This window comes from Protopterus annectens, chromosome 1.part2 (genome assembly GCF_019279795.1).
Source record: "Protopterus annectens isolate FY-2018-M chromosome 1.part2, PAN1.0, whole genome shotgun sequence".
In the NCBI taxonomy this organism is placed as follows: Eukaryota; Metazoa; Chordata; order Ceratodontiformes; family Protopteridae; genus Protopterus; species Protopterus annectens.
In genome coordinates this window covers 491,808,218-491,829,523 of record NC_056727.1, presented here as the reverse complement: position 1 = coordinate 491,829,523, position 21,306 = coordinate 491,808,218, and the positions used below count along the sequence as shown (strand labels likewise).

Genomic DNA, 21,306 nt, shown 5'->3' with positions numbered 1-21,306 from the left:
AATGGGATACATGGCTGGAAAACAAGAAAGAAAAGCACTGTAAGAGGTTTCCCTCAAAGTCCTTGGAACTTTAGACTGAGACAGAGGAGGGATAAGTGGAGGTGGGGTGGGGGATGAAGTACAGCTGTATAGGTAAGGGCAGTCAGTATGTGAAATTCAGGAGAAAAAAATTTGAGCAGACAGGACTTGGCATGAAAAGCCAAAAGAGAGAGAGGAATACAATCATGGAGTACTTTATGGACAAATGCAAAGGGAGTTTACAGTCACATGAGAAGAACTACTGCACAGTAACAGCTGCCTTGTCATATAGTCATCTAAACGCATATGTAAGGTGGTTGTGTCCTGTATATGATGTTAAATACTGGATATCCAAATCTGTTCTGGCAGCCTCTAGATACTATTGAGTGCACCAGCTAGTTTTTTTTCCAGTAGCTATTTTTTTTCACTAACTAGACTAACTTTTTGACATACTTACTGCATTGATGCTGCCACACAGAATATAGTACCAAGACTGTTTTTTTTTTTTGACAGCATGATGACATTTGTGTTGAGAGCAGGTGCAAATACGACTCAGCACTAAGCCATGTGGAGGGCTCTGCTGACTCATTTGAAGCCATGTTGCCCACGCATGATAGTAGCTGTACTGCTAAGAGAGGTGTAGCACCCAGTCAGGAGGTGTTACTGCTCTCTGTGGTTTCACTGAAACACATTACCAAAAACGTCTGTAATCTGAAGCCCCCTCAAAATAGAGGGGTTTACTGTAATTAATCACACTCAGCAAACCAAGATATACATTACCAGCAACTCACTAAGAAAAAAAATCTGAACTTTTATGAGCTTGCGTTTTTCTTTTTCTTTTAATTGGTTTAACTCTAGAATGAAATGTGAATGCTATACACCAATGTTAACAACCGTTGCCATTTTAAATGGGAATCTTTAATTCATACTGTAATATCAGCAACCCACTTTGCCTAATAAGGCTTTATTACAGGAAACATCATTCGCCCAGTTAGATAATCTGCAAACTCTATAATCCTCATAGTAATTTCTGTAATTAATGCAAAGAATATTTTGATGCAAATCATTTCATAAGCCTAGGCATTTTCTTTCCTTCTTACCTTATCTTCTTCAACACATACCTCCCTGCCCCTATCTATACAGACATATCTGCCGAAGCATTCTAAACCCACTACTACTATAGCCAAGATCTAATTTCACAACACTGTTAAACATTAAATTCTTTATGATGTCATGCTTTTATACATGTGCATGTGTGTGTGTTCGTTTGTGATAGTTTTATGGGGAGAAATGTCTCTCTCCAGCATTAGGGCCGTAAGTTTCACTCTGTATCCCACCTGTGGAGATTTCAGATAAGAGTCTGAAAATATTCGAAAACATGGTTAGGTGTGTCATACCTCTCTAAATATTCCAAAACATGGTTAGGTGTGTCGTACCTCTCTAAATATTCCAAAACATGGTTAGGTGTGTCGTACCTCTCTAAATATTCCAAAACATGGTTAGGTGTGTCGTACCTCTCTAAATATTCCAAAACATGGTTAGGTGTGTAGTACCTCTCTAAATATTCCAAAACATGGTTAGGTGTGTCGTACCTCTCTAAATATTCCAAAACATGGTTAGGTGTGTCGTACCTCTCTAAATATTCCAAAACATGGTTAGGTGTGTCGTACTTCTCTAAATATTCCAGAACATGGTTAGGTGTGTAGTACCTCTCTAAATATTCCAGAACATGGTTAGGTGTGTCGTATCTCTCTAAATATTACAAAACATGGTTAGGTGTGTCGTACCTCTCTGAATATTACAAAACATGGTTAGGTGTGTCGTACATCTCTAAATATTACAAAACATGGTTAGGTGTGTAGTACCTCTCTAAATATTACAAAACATGGTTTGGTGTGTAGTACCTGTCTAAATATTACAAAACATGGTTAGGTGTGTAGTACCTCTCTAAATATTACAAAACATGGTTAGGTGTGTAGTACCTCTCTAAATATTATACTAAATACTATATAAATAGTACCTCTCTGCTATCTCTGAAGTACATGCATCCACCATCCTGCAACAGCTGCTGTCTCTGGATCCTAAGCACAGTTATGTCTTATGTGACGCCTCTGTGATTATTTCCACGTGACTCAGAATAGTATAGTTTATGAAATGCAACCAGTGCAACAGGGGCACTTCCCTCATGATACTGGTGATAACCTTGTAAACAGTAGTTTGTGCACAGGCATGCAAATGTCTGTCTGAGTGCAACTAATATACACATGCTTTCAAAAACTATCATACAGTACTATGCTCCTTTTGAAAGGTGCCCTGGTATACGTAACTTCTACCAGAAGGATCAAAAAAACATGTTGCTTAACATTTCATTGAAAAGCTTTATATATAGGTGAGTGTGGAAATTTTAACCCATGCTCTGAAGTGACAAGAAAACAGACAGCCTTGCTCAAACCTAAAGAGCAGAATACAACCTTCTGAGCTAGCAAAGCTACCACACTGATCCACACAGAACATTCCTTCTATACAGCACAGGGAAACAGCTGCTGGCAAACAGTCTCCCATTCAAGCCTGCACATGGAAACAAACAGCTGGTGAGACAGTCTTCTCATTTATACTGTGCAGAGAAATAACTGCTGGGATAACATCTACCCATCTACAGTGCATATGGAAACATCTATTGGGATACAGTCACCCTATGTGCACTGTACAGGGGGGTAGTTACTGGGAGATAGTCACCCCTTTGACACTGCACAGAGTCACCCCATTTACACTGCGCATAAAGACAGCTACTGGTATGTTATTATTGCATCTAAACTGTACAAGAAAACCGTTTCTGGGAAGCTGTTTCTGCATCTACACTGCACAGGGAAACAGCTGCTGGGATATACAATTTCCATCTACACTGCCCAAGGAAATAGCGGCTGGGATGCAGTTTCTGCATCTACACTGCACAAGGAAACAGCTGCTGTGATACAGTCACCCTGCCTATGCTGCACATGGAAACAGCTGCTGGGATGCAGTTTCCCCATCTGTTCTGCACAGGGAAGCAGCTGCTGGAATGCAGTCTCACCATCTGCACTGCACAGGGAAGTAGCTGTCGGGATGCGGTTTCGCCATCTGCACTGCACAGGGAAGCAGCTGCTGGGATATATTCTCACTTGGTTTTGTGGTGCCACTACCTTGAAGATGCACACTATTAACGGTCCAGCTGTCAAGTAAGTTTTAAAACAGAGTTCAGCATTTTAGCCCAATATTACTTAAAACACTGCAAAGGTCTGTTGTCGGTGCATTTCCAACACACAATTTGTATTACTGGACTATCAACAAAAATATAATCCATCTTAAAAAGCATAATATGGTAAAAATGATAATAGTGCCTATATCTGTAATCACTTGCTGAGGCTTTTGAAAAACAGGTGGTTAACTATATTCTGCATTGCATGACAAGTAATAATCCGTGACAGAAAGCACTGCTTAGTAAATACCCCGACTGATGGTATTTCAGCTGCAAGCAAGCCATGTGCTCAGCAGGAAAGGACACAAAACATGTTTCACAAACTGATGGATGACATCTGCCTGCTTTCATGCTAGCTATCACACAGTCTCTGGCTACACACAATACTGTCCTTTTGCACCTCCTGCTTACATTCATTGCTTGCCTTATTAGCCCACATTTCAACAGCTGAGAAATAATAGTAAAAACATGACCATAAATGAAATGCAGTTAAAAAAAATTCCACAGACTACACCTGCTCTATGCATCATGTGTTCCACTGTTTTTTTTCACACAAATGCAGAGGAAATCACAAGAAACTGCTATGCAATACATAAAAGTAAAGACTAGCAGAAAAAACACTCACCACTGATCCTGATTTCAGCAGCCCCAAAGGTCAAAGGCCTATAAAATGTAGGCAACTTTGCTGAAAGGAAAGGTTTCATTGCCCTGTGGGATTATAGGGCTTAACAGAAGATGTGTCTGCATTAACAGCATACCCACTGAATTACATCCTTACCGGCTTATGAGGACCAAATGAGTAAGAGCTACAGTCATAGTGTTCAACGAAACTGAATCAATCATGTGTGCTGACTCACACACCACTGTTTCCTTTAACATTCTCTTCATACCTCAGAGAATGAGTGGTCAAGTTCTCAGGGTCCCTCTATTGCAAAAACAGCACTTCCTGGAAAAAATAGCCTTGACTGATATCAGTGCTTGATATATGGGTGGGAAACGCTTTGAGGTTTCACTGAACACAGCCACCCACTGCTTTTGCCCACTCTGCATCCGTGGCATACTTCAGGGAAATACCTATTGAGAAAAACAGAATGAAAAGCCAAATCATTCATTATGCAGAAATATGAAAAGGCAACAATTACATGAAATTTTATTTCACAGCACTATAGCTACAGTAGGTAATACAGTTATTTGTGACTCACCATTTCAAACCACACTTACTTTAAAAAAATAAATACTAGAATGAACTTGCAGACTCATCACAGAAACTTTTGGATATCTCAGATATAGTCAGTCACTGTAGTCTGGTATCTACATGGTACTATTCGGAATGTGCTTGATTCATAAACATACACACAATGCATAAGTTGCCTAAAACTCTTCCTAGGATACTGGCTGCCCAGCAGGAGCAATGACAATGCCCAGAGCACAGCTTGGCAACAACACTGGGAGACTGGGTCAGAGATGGGTTATTGGCTACCATTAGATGTAGCAGAAGTCAAAAGAAAGCTGTCATCTGGCTCCTTACACACACTGATGCTACAAGACGAGATGAACAAAAACTGCTAATTTAAACTCAGCCTAACAAAGGATTATCTGACATTAAAGTATCACATCTGGAAGAGGAATGCTGGAACACAGAAAAACAAATCATTGACATGATGATGCCATAAAGCAGTTGTGGGCCTTGTAATAAGGCAGCCACAAAGACAAGACTATCATTGGAAGTATGAAGGGGTTGAGAGTTGTTTCTCTCAATCAAGTTCCAAGGTTTGGTTCTCACATTTGACTAGTATTAAAATAGCCTGCAAGGGCAGCTAGCCTAGTAATTATCTATGAACCTAAAAACTTTAAAATATAGGCTAAAAATAATTTCAACCAAAGTGCACTGATTGTACAGATCAGAAGACTACCATATTCCTACAATCTCAACTTTAAAAGATGGGATGGTCTATTTCTATATCATATATGGAGTCAGAAGCCCACAAACAGGGGATGTGTGTTACTTCATACCATATACTACCCAGAGGAATAGTACAGATCATCAACAGCAGAGAAACTTGTCATCTGCCTAACAGCTTGTCAAAAGGAAATACAAAGCTGAGATCACAGATAAGATGTAGGACACAAAACAGAGTACAAAGGATTAGTCCGGATAAAAATCACTTTAGCTAGCAGATCTAGGAGATCTCTCTCTCCAATACCCTCTCTGTAAGAGGAATAGACATCTTGTTGAAGTTCAGCTAGTTTATTCGGGCAAGTAGGTGGATGGAGGAGTGCTCTTGTTCTAATCACCCTCTCACAGGTTGGGTACCAGACTTCACTTGAGCCCTCTTGCTTACCTCTCTTTTCAGATATAGAACAAGGAGACTTGAAAAAGAAGATAATGAATGGAAAAAAATAAAACCCTGCTTCAGCAGCAAGCTCCATTTCCAGTTATTATGCAATCCTAAGCTGCCTCACTAAGTCACACGCACTCAAAATGACCAATCTCTATAGCTGCTGACATAACATCTGCTAACATACTAATCTCTTCAGCATTTCTGAATTCAAATATAGTTTCTTGTTTCAGCAAGGTTTTGCTGTTATGTAATTACAGACTGTGATAATTTCAGTATATTCATTAATTTTCTGTTTAACATATTTTTATTATTTCCTGGCTGCTCTTATGGGAACAGCACCTGTAAATAACATTTTGATTTGATCATGACACTCGGAAGAATGCAGTATTTATAGTGATTCAGCAGATGCTCCCTAGTTCCTTAACTCAGAGATTCTCACCTTTAGGTTATGCCACATCCATGCAAGGGGAAACTTGTCATGCCCTCCATTAAATACCTTACAACTAAAGTGTGTACACACACACACACACACACACACACACACACACACACACACCAATACACAAAATATTTATTTATCCTTTTTTACAGGGTTAGTTTCATCAGGCTAATAGCCTATTTCCAGGGGAGACCAAAAATGGTATTTATACTATTTATTAACTATCCCTAATATCCAAGTCCAACGATTTTAACTATCCGTCCACTGATTGACAAACTTATACAAGTACCAAAATGCTCACACAAAGATTCATGGGCTTTGTTGACACTAATATCCTGCAACAAATTGTATGCAACCCTACAAGGGGCTCAATATTCTTGACCTGGTCTTCACCCACATGGGTAACCACTGCACCACCACAAGTATAGGACCCTCACTGGTTAAATCTGATCACAAATCAGTCACATCTGAAGTAGCTATTAATACCTGAACCCCTCAGGTGAAAATCAAGCTAAAAATTTCAACAAAGCTAATTATACCCTCCTAAGGGATGGCATAAATAATTTCCAAGCTCCTGTTCCCACAGATGGCATTGACAACTATAATAATGTATACACAAATGCCTTGTACAAACACGTATACAAATGTATTGTGACAACTGTACCTGATAGGATCAAAACAAGATCATCAAGAAAAAACATGACTCCCTGGTGGACATCTAGCATTAATAAGTATACAAGAGGAAGAAGTTGCTGTCTAAAATAAAAAAGAGAGGTCCCGGCACTGGAAGAACACCCTCCTCGGCTTGGGCAAACAATACAACTGGTAAAATCCTCTAAAGGCAATTTCGAAAAAAAATTTTGCAACCATAGCTAAGGATAACCATAAGGCATTTGTCAGCTATATCTGCAACGTAAAAGGTAGGACTCAGACATGTGCTAAACTACCGGATTGCATCACACACACACACACTGATCCTGTGAAAATAGCTAACCTATTAACTGACAAGTTTGGTGAAGATTTCACCCTCCTTTCCCCTCTCCAAACACTCCACAAAGCATTCCCTCTACATCTCCCCCACCTTGCATCTCCAAAGAGCAAGTCATGAATGCTCTCTCCAAGGCCAAAAACACAGCCTCTAAGGGACAGGATGGCATCCCAGGTTGAGTTTTAAATGGTCTAAAACATCAGTGTGGCAACTCCATTAGGTGCTCTCTTCAACCACAGCCGGAGTACTGGTTTTGTCCCTGCTGAATGGAAAACAGCAACAGTCATCTCCCTTCATAAATGCGGTACAGCAACAGACCCTGGAAACTACAGACCTATAAGCTTAATCAGCGTTATCTGTAAAGCATGTAGCGAATTATCATGGACCTTAGAAATAAGGATATAGATGATCTCCAAACCAAGTTTTGTCAAAGGCAGGTCATGCCTGTTAACCTGGTAGACTTCTTTGAAAATGTCACCAGAGCCATAGATGAAGGCAAATATGTGCCTACAGCCTACCTTGACTTAGCCAAGGCCTTTAACACAATTCCACATCTGGGCATCATTGATAAACTCTCCCAGTTGAATATCCCTTATGTTGTCAGTTGGGTTGCTAACTGGCTCACTGACAGATCACACTCAAAGTTGGGGACTTTACCTCAACCAGCAAACCTGTCACCAGTGGGGTCCCACAGGGGTCAGTCCTGGGCCCTCTTACTGTTTGGAATATACTTCTCAGAAGTTAAGGCCAAAACAGGGGGGCTGTGGCTGACGACTGCAAATTAGATGCAATCATTGAAACCCCAAACAATGTCAATATACTTTAAGAGAGACTTACACAAACCAATGACTTGTGCCAAAGCCATGGACTCAAACTCAATGCAAAAAAATGAATCATCATCCCCTCCACTAAAAACAAAATCCCTGCAGACTATCATAAATAATAATAACCTAAGCAACAACTCAGTAGTGAGAGACTTGGGAACGCAAATTGACTGTAGCCTAAACTTTGACCACCATGTGTCTATTGTGGTAATTAAGGCATTCCCTCAATAGCGAAAGAGGTCATAACACCCCTGTATTTGACCCTCATCAGACCTATAATTGACTACAATATTCCCTTTGGTATGTACCTTACCAGGCACCTGCAGCAACTTGACAGGCCTTAGAGGTTTCTAACCAAGAAAATTCATGGTCTCCAGCATGTCATACACTGACAGACTGAATTCACTGTCACTGTACTCAGTAGCATGCAGACTACTTAGAGTAGACTTGTGCTTGGCCTACACAGCAATCTTGGATCCAAACCTAATGGAAATGCTGCAGATCCGCAAGTCAAATGGGACAAGGGTCACCCGCTCCAGGGACCTTAACCTGGCCTGCGAGATAAACAGGACCTGCTGGAGAGACAGATATGTCTCTCAGAGGTTGCCACTCCTCTGGAATAGGCTACCAGTTAACATCAAATAAAGCCCCACTATGACCTTGTTTAAGTGCAGCCTGGATGACTGGATGGGAAACAGTAAATTCCTGCCACAGATTTCACCCAACTAAGATCTCGTGTTTAGGCAAGATCCTTTATATTAGGTTTCTCTTTTATTATACTGGATATTATTGGGTACACATGGCTAGGCTTACAAAGACCTTTGGGTCAATAGCCCAGTAATCACCTATGAACCTATATTTACGAAGTCCAGGAATCTCTGTCTCTTTAGATTTGACACCATGTGGGATTCCCAGTCTACAGAGGGGTAATTAAAGTGTCCCATGAGTAAGGTATTAGGCTGGATGGTAAGTGTCTCCAGTAGTAAACCGACACAGGAAGGTGTCCAACATGCAGATAAACCAATATAAACGCTTTATTTGTAGATCCGTTTTCGTCACCAACTTCATCAGAATAAAACCATTATTTAAAACCATTTATTCTGATGAAGTTGGTGACGAAAACCGATCTACAAATAAAGCGTTTATATTGGTTTATCTGCATTTGCTTTTGCCTTTGAGCTTGCCTATATTCCAGCTCGCAATTGATTGTTATATTACAAAGGATTTTGAGAACTTATTGGTGTTTGCCTTGGTCCGTTGGTGTTCTTTATCTGGTTTAAGTGTCTCCAGTAGGTCCAGGTATGCACTGTGAGCTTCATAGGACATGGAGGGTGACCTACAGGTGCCTAGGACATGGTACTAGATTTTGTCTATGGTGATCTGCACACGGAGGAACTCCAGCATGTCATCCTGTTTGACCACCCTAAAGGTATGTTTGTTATTGATGTAAATTGAGACACTACCACCTTTAGCCCTTGAGTGTGCAGCTACTGGTCAAAGAGTGTGGAAGGCAGTGAACCCTTGCACACACTGTCATTTTAAACTACGTCTCTGTAACTGCACAGATGTCTATACGCTCAAGTGAATTCTAGCCACATAAAATGAGAAAAGGGTCACACAGGAAATGCATCATACAGGGTTACACACCGCATAAGAGTAGGATAGGAATGGGCTCTAGGCAGAAAATCATACCATCCTTAGATATGTCTGGCATGAGGCCAGAGAGCAGAAAATATAATACCACAATATATGTGGCACAGATACACACACTGTACCACCAGCGTGCATGCTGCCCAAGTATATATGCTGCACAGTCTGCAGCACTGTTGGGAAAGCTTGTGCAGAATGAGTTATGGGTGTCTTCAGTGGTATTCTGTTACAATTTCCATAATTCATGAATGTGACTGCAGCCATTTTATTAAACATTCCTGCATACCAGAAAACGCTAACATCAATTTTACTGCTCACGTATGCATCTTATATCATAGTCCCAACATGTAAACATCACTACTAGTCACTGCAGGCACAGTGTGCTCTACTGGTCAATGTCTGCGCACTGTGGATTTTGAAAGCATGTGTCTTGCAGTAACAGAATGCCTGGATACAGGGTGGTTGTTGCCCTCCTGAATTGGGATGTTCAAATATAAATGCAGCTAAACTACCACTACTGAATGGATCTTGGTATTGTGCAGATGTAATCTACAATATTTAGATGATGGAGCCCTATTAAGCTTGTTGCAATGCCATTCAGGCATACAGTGCTTGTACATGTGATGGCTGTCTACCAGCTCTGGCCAAACACTCATGCTAACAGCTTGTCTACACCCTCAGCTAGGTTACTGTTATTTATGCCTCCTGCTGTCATCCCATTACAGAATCTCTGCATCACTTACCATCACTGAATATCAGTCTTGGCACACGCCAGCCTTACAGTGGAGTACCACGTCTAGAAATCACAATCAGTTTACCTAGACTACATTTCCTGCCCATAGTATCAAACAAACATGAAAGATACTGCTTTTGCATTACAGATATTCTTGTGCTGCTATTTATGGATAACTCAGTATCATTTTTACAACTAAAAAAAATAAGCAGACATCATTTAGAAATGATTTTCTGTTTTCTTCTGAAATTAGGTATTGAGGCACATGCATTTGTGTATTCTTACTGATGGGGCTGTAATTCTGATCATCATCATTCTAATTACAGTTTGGTTCTTGCAGTGTGACCACATCATGGCACTCCTTGCTGTCTATCAGGATTTCAAGTCCCATTTCTGCAATATTCCAAAGTAATTCACAGTATGATTTCTATGATAGGGGCACCAGGGAATCTTAACTTACTATAACTGCATCCAGCTGCCCAGTGGTTTAGGAGATGCAGGTTATAATTAGTACTAAAGAAGTGAGATGTTTTCAGTTTTGTTCTTGTTACACTAGGAATGGGTGTGGCATGTGGAGGCATGTACGCAAATGTGGTAATGTTGGAGTGGGAAAAGAAATTCTTATTCGAGTCTATTTTTTTCCAACATTGCCACATCTATGTATGCTTATACCAAAGCAAACAAGGCTGTATCTCACACACCTCACAGTCAGTTTAATTGCAACTTTCATATGGGACAAGCAAGCACTGAGTTAAACAGCAGACTATGACCTCGAGAAACAGAGGTCACACAGATGCATGTTTCTCGGTGTACTTTTTCCCAAGTGGTTCTCGGTCTACTTTTTCCCAAGCGGTTCTCTGACATCTATCATTTACTTCCAAACCTGCCAAAGATGGGGGAATGGATTTTTAATCCAGGGGGCATGCCTCAAGTGAAACTGCGATGACATCGATACAGCTGACATCTGGTCCCGGAGTCAGAGCACATAATCAGGAATATATCCAAGCTCTCGAATCCTCGATTCAAACTACAGCTGAGTAGCACCACAGAATATTAATCAGGAGAGAGACGTAGCCTGTGAAGACTTTGCCAGAGTATGTACCAAAAGAGCCTCAACTATCTCTGGATTTAACTTCAATCAGCTACATACCATTCGGTCTGGGACTTCAAAAACAGTGAAGTCTAACATTACTCCTGAGAAAATGAGAAGACTGGCCAGATACCAGCTGCATTGCAACAATACTGCCTAACACTCCCACATATGATATCTTTTAGTGGTACCATGTGCATAGCAAGCCGCAAAAGACCCAACACTAAGCCCAGTGGCATCCTACAGTCTCTCAGAACTCTGGAAGAGGAACAAACACTAAAGACTACTCAATGGAAATGACTAGACAGGTAAGAACGAGGTAAACCAGTCCCGGATGGTGGATGCAAGTCTACTGTAGGTTCAGAGATGCTTTAGCAAGAATTTACAGCTTACTTTGTCAAATGCTGTTGGGAGATTGAGGAGTAAGATGAAATAGAACCTTTGATCATTCCACGCTACATCACTTGTAACCATAATTCATGCTGTATATTTATAGTGGTAGCATTCTTTAGGTTCTAGGTCTTAAACTGAATTTTATAAGCCACAGTAACTACAGAAACTATTACATTTGTAATATTGTGTAAACAACTTACAATATCTCAGCAACCACTCAAGCTATACAAATATTATTACCGACATTTTATTCATCTAGCCAAGAGCTTTAACATGAAGCTGTTACTTGGTTGTTGAGATATTTAGAAAAATGTGAAAATTACAGCTATATAAATTAATATCATAAAAACTACAGTTAATATTGATTCCCCTGCATTAGACAGTGGTAAAATATGAATGCAGTTGAGTTTTGCTATTGTGTAAGTTTTAAGATGACGATGACATCTTTTAAAAACTTGTACATAGCATGGCTTTGGAATTATTGATGCAAATATGAACAAATGACATTTGACACTTAGAGGCATCAGTAAGAGTTAACTGCAGATGCACCTGGAGGTGTCACTTGGATGTAATGAGTTAAGGCACATATTTGGAAGACATCCATAAGCTTGGCTCAGATATAAAGAGGGGACTCCCTTTATACCAGGGTCAGCATTTTTCATGCCTTCAGGCCCAACGTCAACTGTGGTGGGAACTTCACATTAGGCAGTGAAAATATTACCTCCAGACAGATCCCTAGGGACTCTCAAAGCGAACTCAATGAACTACTGGTCACTCTAGGCAGGATTAATTATAAACTAATGTACAGTAATAGAACACATTCTTTGTCACTGATGACCACATAACATTTCTCAGTGTTTTCAATGATCTTGTTATTATCAAACCCTAATTATTATAGGTGTCTAACTACCTTTTCAATAAACTGGGACAGCAGAATCTACCCTACAAGTCCTAGACTTAATTAACAAAATTTCATTACCCCCCCCCCCCCAATTATCTCTAAAGATAATTTACTGAAAGCATTATCCAGTACCAAAAATACTTCCTCCATAAGACCAGGCAATGCACCTAGTTGCTTAATTAATACTGTTAAACATACCTCTGGGGATACTTCAAACCATTTAATGAAAGATTAGCTACTGGTTTTGTCCCTGATGAATGGTGCACAGCAGTGGCGATACCAAGATGGCCTTACAACTGACCTGGGTAATTACATACCTATCAGTCTTACAAGCCTAATTTATAAAACGGTGGAACATATTATAAATGACCTCATAAAATGCATCAAGAATCTTGTTAGATTTAACCCCCAACAGTTTGATTTTGTGAAGGGTGGATCCTCTCTATTTAATCTGTTAAATTTCTTTGTCAGGTGCGGCTGTAGATAGAAGTCATGTAATGCAAGCAATTTACCTTGACCTGGCCAAGACCTTTAATACCATTCCCTATGCTAGCATCATACAAAAGTGAAAAGCTTTAAAATCAACCCATATGTGGTAAGATAGATAACAAACTGGCTGAAAGAACCCACACAGTGTGAGTTGCAGGTGCCTCACCAGAAAGTATGAAAGTGACCAGTGGTGTTTCTCAGGGCTTGGTGCTCGGACCTCTCCTTTTTGTTTTTTTACTTATCAGATCTCCAAGCAGAGAGCCAAGACCCATGGCTAACACATTTTGAAGACAACTGCAAAATGGGGTTTGCTGCTAAGTCACTCTACAACACTCAAACCTTCCAGAATGAAAACTCCTAAGTAAACTCTTGGTGTACTAAAAACGGGCTCAACCTAATGCTAAAAAGTGCTGTATCATTACTTTTGATAGACACCCCTTCCATCATCATACTGCCTAGACAACACACCTCTACAAAGAAAAAATGCAGTTATAGACCTATGTACTTGGGTTGCCAGGGCCCTCTCATTTGACCATTGTGTAACAGTTTTTACAAAATCCTTTTATTTAACCCAGCTAATTGTCAAATGATCATCATCTAGGTTTACGGAGGTAATCACTCAGCACTGAGGGGACAATTATAGATTACAGTCCCCTTTTAGAATGCATCTCACTATACATATCAAAAAATTAGAAAGGCCCAAAAGGTTCCTGGCATAAGGTCCCTGAGCTGCCAAGAAAGGCAAGAAACTCCATTCTTTTATTCAGTGTCTTTACAGACTTTGAGGGGAGATCTCAGTCTTGCTTACTATGTTCTTGTTTCTTCACTATCCAATATTTCCAGCAATATCAGAACCAGGGACTTTGCTGATGTTAACCCGTTCTAAACTTTCATAGCCACAATTCTTTTGAAGAACAATCTACCAGCTTCACTTTTTTAAGGGGAATATAGTGCCTGGGGATGAAATTCATATTGTGAAGTGTTAAGAATCTTTATTGTTTTTACCATTTCCCCAAGTCGTTCTGATACTAGAATAGTCATAGCTTAAAAAGGTGTTAGCAGTGTGGTTCACATCCATCCAAACACGCTGTTTTATCAGTATGACATTTCTGAATGTGGCTTGCATTTTGTTCAACCTCCTACAATGAAACTCCATGTAAATCTTTTTAAATTACTTTGTGGATAAGATTCAAATGGGCTTGTGGGAACGGGTTGGAGAGCTGTAGAACAAAAGAATACATTATAAAACTAGATGAAAAATACTTTTTGGACAGATGGGAGGATACAAGTATATGGCTATTAACTGATTACTAGCATATCAAAAATCTATTCATACATCAAAAACTGTGTCAGTATTCATCACACATACTAGAAATGTGAAAAATATACAACAAAACACAAAGGTCAAATAGAAAAAAAAAAACACAGAAACTTTTTATATGGAGCATCCTGTGATGCGGGGGGCTCACACTCCTACACCCCCACTTAACGCCAAGCTTACCGCCATCTCAGAAAGAAGTGAAGAATGACCTGCAAAACTTTCCCACCTTCAGGGCATGCAGAACTAAGTACATCACCTATCACAGTGATAGATTTTTTATTTGCCTTACTGCAATCCATTATCATCTGTGACCAATTTGTAGTTGTTTCTGATAACTGCACTACAGTGTCCCCCAAGTCTTCCAGGAGCTCTTATACTGCAGCACTAACTGGATAACACACCAGCTGGGGTTGCCCACCCCTCCTTTCAAGCTGGTGAGTGAGGTGCAAAGGATATGGGGTTGACAAACCGCAACTACAGTTGCACTAACTTGTTGAGTTTCAGAGGCCTTACCATCTACGCACCAACATTTCTTTGGCAGGCTGTCACACAATGCATTGTGGATGTAGGGAGTGTCCTAGCCCCTAGGAAGGAGGTGATGCCCCAAGTCTTGGTCAGAAGCACAGCCTGGCTGCTGTGAAATGCCTCAGTCTCCAGTGAGAATGATCTGCACATTCCACCACATTTCCCAGTACCTCCTTCCAGGAAGAGACAGACCCTGAGCCTGCAAATAAGACATGGAAGAATAAAGCTCGGAGTGCAGATTAGACAGCCTGAGGCAGTCAAGCTCCTGCCATTCCTGGTTTTTTCCCATGCCAGCTCCAGCAGGTGCCCAAAGCACTGCATGAACTTGGATCATCTGGGTCACAGTCCAGGATTTGTTGCTCGATCCCAATGGAGCTGCATTAGCAGCCTCCTGTTGTTTACACAGAGTTTATAGAGTTGGTATCAATAAAAAGAAACACACTGAGATGGAGTACTTAATTAGCATATCAAGAGTGATACATACAAAACAGCTTTACACAGGAAAGCAACTATAGGATTTCAAATTACTGGATCAAATAACATTTACTTCTGTATATGTATATTCATTTACATTTGTTGACTGGGAATATCTAGCTATAAACTCACTATTTTCAGCAGTTTCCAAGGAAAAAATCCAGAAGCATTAGATTATATAAGGTCAAGATACATCAAGAAGATCTTGAAGACAATATGAGACAACATTCATGATGAATTACAGCAGTTTCAACTCAGGCAATTTTATATATATATATATATATATATATATATATATATATATATATATATATATATATATATATATATAGTATATGCACAGTAGCACCTACTTTGATACAATAATAGTTGCAAAGCTTATTAGAAGACAAATCTATGAACAGATGTTAGTTAACAGCAGACATGGGAAAGATAGCTGAAAGAAACACTAAAATAGCAAAGCCATGTTGCTCAGTTTTTGTTAGCAGTCATGTGTACCTTTTCCAAATGTATTGTTGTATACTACTATCACCCTTATTTTGAAAAGGATAACACAAATAAGAGATCAACCTCTAAAATATTACTCTACAGTATCACAAAAAAATCATAATTTTACCCCATGTTCTCATGTTCCACAACATTTCTTGGGTGCGCGCGCGCGTGTGTGTGTGTGTGTGTGTGTGTGTGTGTGTGTGTGTATATATATATATATATATATATATATATATATATATATATATACGCACACACACACATATATATGTTATATATTCCATCTGGCATCTCATTACATCCAATTGTTTATAAACATATTTTTTTTCCTCTGTAAAAGGAAAGAAGACACAGATATGATCCATAGATGATGTCATCTACCTCAACATATTAATCCGGGTTGTCAGTAATGCTTGGAATATCTCACTACTCTAGCAAAAAAGGATTATCTTAGCATAGTAATCTACCTGTACACACAATATACTAATAAAGTACTAAATAAAGAACTTCAGTCAGAGAATGGAACCGAACTTCAGTAACCTTCATTACATCATCAGTAAAGTCCCATTAGTGTCTGTCTAATTTTAATTAAATAAAATAAAATTAACATTAAATATTATCTTTCATCAAATACAACAATACAAAAAAACATTTAGTTATGTACTTACCATAACGATAGATGTATGTGATCCATCTCGCCTACATTCATAACTGATGGGCTCGGAGCAGAAAATCGGCTCCAACTCGGCCGATACACTAGCACGAAGTCTCTCATTGGCTGGGCCAACCCCTTATCCCAGGATGCACCACACCCAAACCCCCAGATCTTGTTTGCCCCACAACAACTCACTCACATGTGCCAAACCGACTGCACAAAAGTGTTTCCTCCAGATCCAACAGGTAGGGGGAAGGAGGGCGGGTACGTAAGAATGTAGGCGAGATGGATCACATACATCTATCGTTATGGTAAGTACATAACTAAAAGATGTAATGCGATCCTATCTCGCCTACATTCATAACTGATGGGACAGCGTCCCTAGCACCTAGATCCTGGGAGGCTCACTGGAAAACACTCCTGAGCACTGTGGAACCAAAGGACGCCCGACCCCTAGAGGCCACGTCCAGTTTGTAATGAGAAATAAATGTATGTGGAGAAGCCCAAGTGGCCGCTGCACATATCTCATCCACAGACAGTCTGGCATGGAAGGCCACTGACGTTGCCATAGCCCTAGTAGAATGCGCTCTAACTGGAAATGGAAGGTCCCTTCCTGTTGATGCATAAATAAATGAAACACAATCCCTAATCCACCTAGCGATAGTGGTCTTAGTTACTGCTTTGCCAATCCTGTTATCCACAAAGGCTACAAACAACTGGTCTGATTTCCTCTGCTGCTGTGTCCTATCCAAGTAAAACCTCAGTTGTCTATGCACATCCAACTGATGAAGTCTGTATTCTGCCTTGTTGGAAAATTTCGGAAAGAAAACTGGTAGCTCTATAGATTGCTGCAGGCAAAGAGCAGAAGAAACCTTTGGAAGAAATTATGGGTTTAGTCTTAGAGATACTCTATCCTTGTGAAAGATCAGATAAGGAGGCTTGACAGAAAGGGCTTGACGCTCCGAAACCCTTCTGGCTGAAGTAATAGCTACCAAGAAGGCAGTCTTCCAAGATAAGAACTTTTGCTCACAAGTGGCCGCCGGCTCGAAGGGATGAGACGTCAAGGGTCCTAAAACTACATTCAAATCCCATGGCAAAACAGGTTGCGACACCGGGGGGTGAAGCAACCAAGCTCCCTTGAGAAAGGCCTTACACAACTTATGACTCATGAGTGAAGGCTCAAAGGCAACATGATAATTAGAAATCGCTGCCAATTGGACTTTAAGCGTGGAGACAGCGGAACCCTGTCTAAAAAGAGTTGCCAAAAAATCTAATACTGCCGACACCGGAGCTGTCAGAGGGTCAAGGTTGTGCCGCTGGGCCCAAATGGCAAACCTTTTCCATTTATTAGAATATATCTCCTTAGTGGAAGCTCTGTGAGAAGAAGACAGAATCCGGACCACCTCAGGCGAAAGGATATGCTGTCTGACTAAGGTCGGAAGTGGAGCAACTAAGCCGCTAGCTTGAGAGTTCGCAGTGATGGATGGGCCTGACCTGACTGAAGAGTCAGGAGGTCTGGAACTGGGTCCAGAATCCAAGGATCCTTCACTGCATACTTACGAAGGAAGGGAAACCAAACTTGGCGGGGCCAGTGTGGTGCGATCAAAATCATGCTGCTTCCCAAGCAGATCGCTTTCTGAATCATCTTTGGCAGTAGAGGGACTGGAGGGAAGGCATAGAGCAGACCGGAGGGCCTATTGTGGACTAGAGCGTCCCCGGGTGACTCCCCTGGGGGGGGGGGGGATCAGAGAGAAGAAATTGCTGCACTTCGCATTCCAGGGGCTGGTGAAAAGGTCGCAGCAGGGGAACCCCCACTTGGAGAAGATCCGAGCCGCTACTTGGTCGTTCAGGGACCACTCGTGAGGCATCAGAATAACTCTGCTCAGCCTGTCTGCTATCACATTGGACTTCCCCGGAATGTGCGTTGCCACTAGAAATCTCTGGGATGCGATTGCCCAGTTCCACACTCACATGGCTTCTCTGCAAAGAGGATAAGACCTGGTTCCTCCCTGCTTGTTCAGGTACCATACTACCGCCATACTGTCGGAGAAGATTGCGATGGTACCCTTGGGAAGAGAGCTGTGAAGTGCCTGCAATGCTAGAAGCACTGCCCTCATTTCCAGAACATTGATATGTAAGTGGGTTTCGTGATCTTGCCACGTGCCTTGAACCATCCTGCCCAGATAATGCCCCCCCACCCTATCTGGGAGGCGTCCGTGGTCACTGTGGCAATGGGGGAGGGGGGGCAGAAGAGTCTCCCCTGGTTCAGGTTGGAGGAAAGGAGCCACCAACGAAGATCTCGCCGGCACGTTTCAGTGATGAGAATCGGGTAGGACAATGGCAGATCTTGGTATGACCACTGAGTCGACAGGAGCCATTGAAAAATTTGCATGTGCAATCTTGCCAGAGGGTCCAGGAGAATGGTGGCCGCCATCGACCCCAAAAGCTGAAGGACCATCCTGGCTGGGGCTTTCCTTCGGGGTAGTAGGGCTAGGACTTGGTCCTGTAGTATCTTTGTCCTCTCTGTTGGAAGGAATGCTCGCATCTCTACAGAGTCTAGCTCTGCGCCTATAAAGGAAACACGTTGTGATGGCAGCAATACAGACTTTTCCCAGTTGAATGTAATTCCTAATAGATGTCCCAACTCGATGGTAGCACTCACGGCTTGAGTAATAAGATGCCTGGTGGGGGCGGTGAAGAGCCAGTCATCTAGATACGGAAACACCTGGAATCCCAGACGTCTCAGGTGAGCCGTCACCACTGCCAGACATTTGGTAAACACCCTGGGGGCTGTGGTGAGACCAAAGGGCAGGGCCCAGAACTGGAAGTGGCTGGCTCCTAGGTGGAAGCGTAAATGTATCCTGGAAGCCCTGTTTATCTTGACGTGATAATAGGCGTCCTTGAGATCGATGGAGCACATCCATACTCCTTTCTCCAGCAATGGGAAAATGGATTGCAACGTGACCATCCGGAACTTGGACTTCTTTAAGAAGCGGTTTAGGTGGCTGAGATCCAGAATGGGTCTCAAGTCCCCTGTTCTTTTCGGCACAAAAAATAACCTTGAGTAAGTTCCTAATCTGGTCTGGCCTGCGGGGACTGGCTGGATGACTCCCTTTCTGAGCAGCTTTGCGACCTCTATGGCTGCTTGATCCCGTTGACTGGGTGGCACATCCGGGATTTTCCTTGACGGTGGACGGGGATGGATAAAGGAAATGGTGTAACCTCCGGCAATGATACGAAGCACCCACTGATCCTGAGTGATGGAACCCCAGGCCCTTGGATGCGTCGAGAATCGACCCCCGACTATCTCTGGAGATGCACAGTCGGGCAGTCCCTCAGGGATGCTGAAAGGAGGAACCATGAAAGGATTAGCGGTCTCCTGAGTTGCGAGGGCCTCCGCCGCCTCTAGGGCGACATCTTCCAGAATAATCCCCCCCCCCTGCCTCTGGAAGGGGGGTCACTCTGACGGGCAGGGAAAGATTTTTGGGACTTTCTGAACCACATCTTTCCTCCCCTCTGAGCCTTGGGATAAGGTCTAGAGGGGAAGCGAAAAACGGGCCCCAAAGGCAGACAAAGTCTTACCCTCCTGCTCACATCTAGTGAGTGTGTCTTTCACCTTGGGTCCATAGAGAGAGGACCCATCGAATGGAGCGTCGGTGAAGGAAGACTTGAACACCTCCGCAAAGTGACACAAGCGCATCCAGGCTTGCCTCCTAAGGGCTACGCCCAAACTCGCTGCCCTACCCGCCCCTTCGGCTGCATACGATATGAGCCTTATGGACAAGTTAACAATCGATGAAAGGGTAGACAGCTGGGCGTTGACAGACTGCGTCAACGCCTCAGGCACGTTACCCGACAGGGTATCTCCCAACTCCTTTATGAGATCCCTTTGGAGCCTCGTAAAGTGACATAAATAATTCAGCGACCGCAGAGTAAAGGTTGCTTAAGTCAGGGTACGCTTCCCGTACCTATTCATGCTCCTGGACTCCTTGTTAGGAGGATGGGTAGACGTAGATGCCTCTGCCACATCCTGCTGGGTGGCAGACGCCACCACCACAGCATCAACCGGAACTCCTTGGTTAGAAACTCCTTGCCAGGGGGTGCGTATAAAAACTTGTTGGGGTGAGAAGGAACTGGCTCCACATAATCAGGGTGTTCCTACACCCTTCGACAAATAAGGTCCAGTAACTCATCGAAGGGTGGAGACACCCAGGAGGCGGAGAGTTGGGCTCCGAAGGCCTTGAGGAAGACAGACTCCTCCGCGGAAAGGGTTTTGGATGGCCAGCCGCCCCTCTGTCTCAAGATCTCTAGAATATTGGAGAACAAGACATCATCAGAGGACAACTTAGGGGACCCTTCCGCATCATCAAGGTCGGTGTCCGAGGTGACAGACTCATCTGGGGAGTATGTGCTTCCTCTTGCACAATTTTTTCCTGGGGGGCTCTTCAGGCACGAACTCTGAAGGCTCCTCGGAAAACAGGGGACTTCACAAGGAAGAATCTTCAGGCCTAGGAGCTACGCTGTCCGAAGGCAGGGGGGGCACCAGAAACTCTAGTCGCTGTGTCTAGGGAAGGAGTCGCAGATTCAGGTGAAGTCACTAGAGACTTGGCCAGCACGCTCCTCATAGCCTCGAAGGCGGGCCCACCAGAATCTGAGGAGAGGCCCGTCTCCGAGACCATGATCGGTGTCGGGGTTCCCCTAGCCGAGGCGCCAAGAGGGAGACAAGGGGCCGAAACC

The 21,306-nt window shown here is 42.3% G+C and overlaps 1 long non-coding RNA gene across 2 annotated transcripts in view; it reads right to left on the bottom strand.

The window, feature by feature from the left end:
• Window positions 1-21,306, bottom strand: part of LOC122789745 — a 2,129,853-nt gene that overhangs the window by 577,222 nt on the left and 1,531,325 nt on the right. For both annotated transcript variants that reach the window (XR_006362872.1, XR_006362873.1), the window contains exon 5: window positions 3,879-4,327. This is a non-coding gene — a long non-coding RNA (uncharacterized LOC122789745). The remainder of the gene's footprint in view (window positions 1-3,878; window positions 4,328-21,306) is intronic.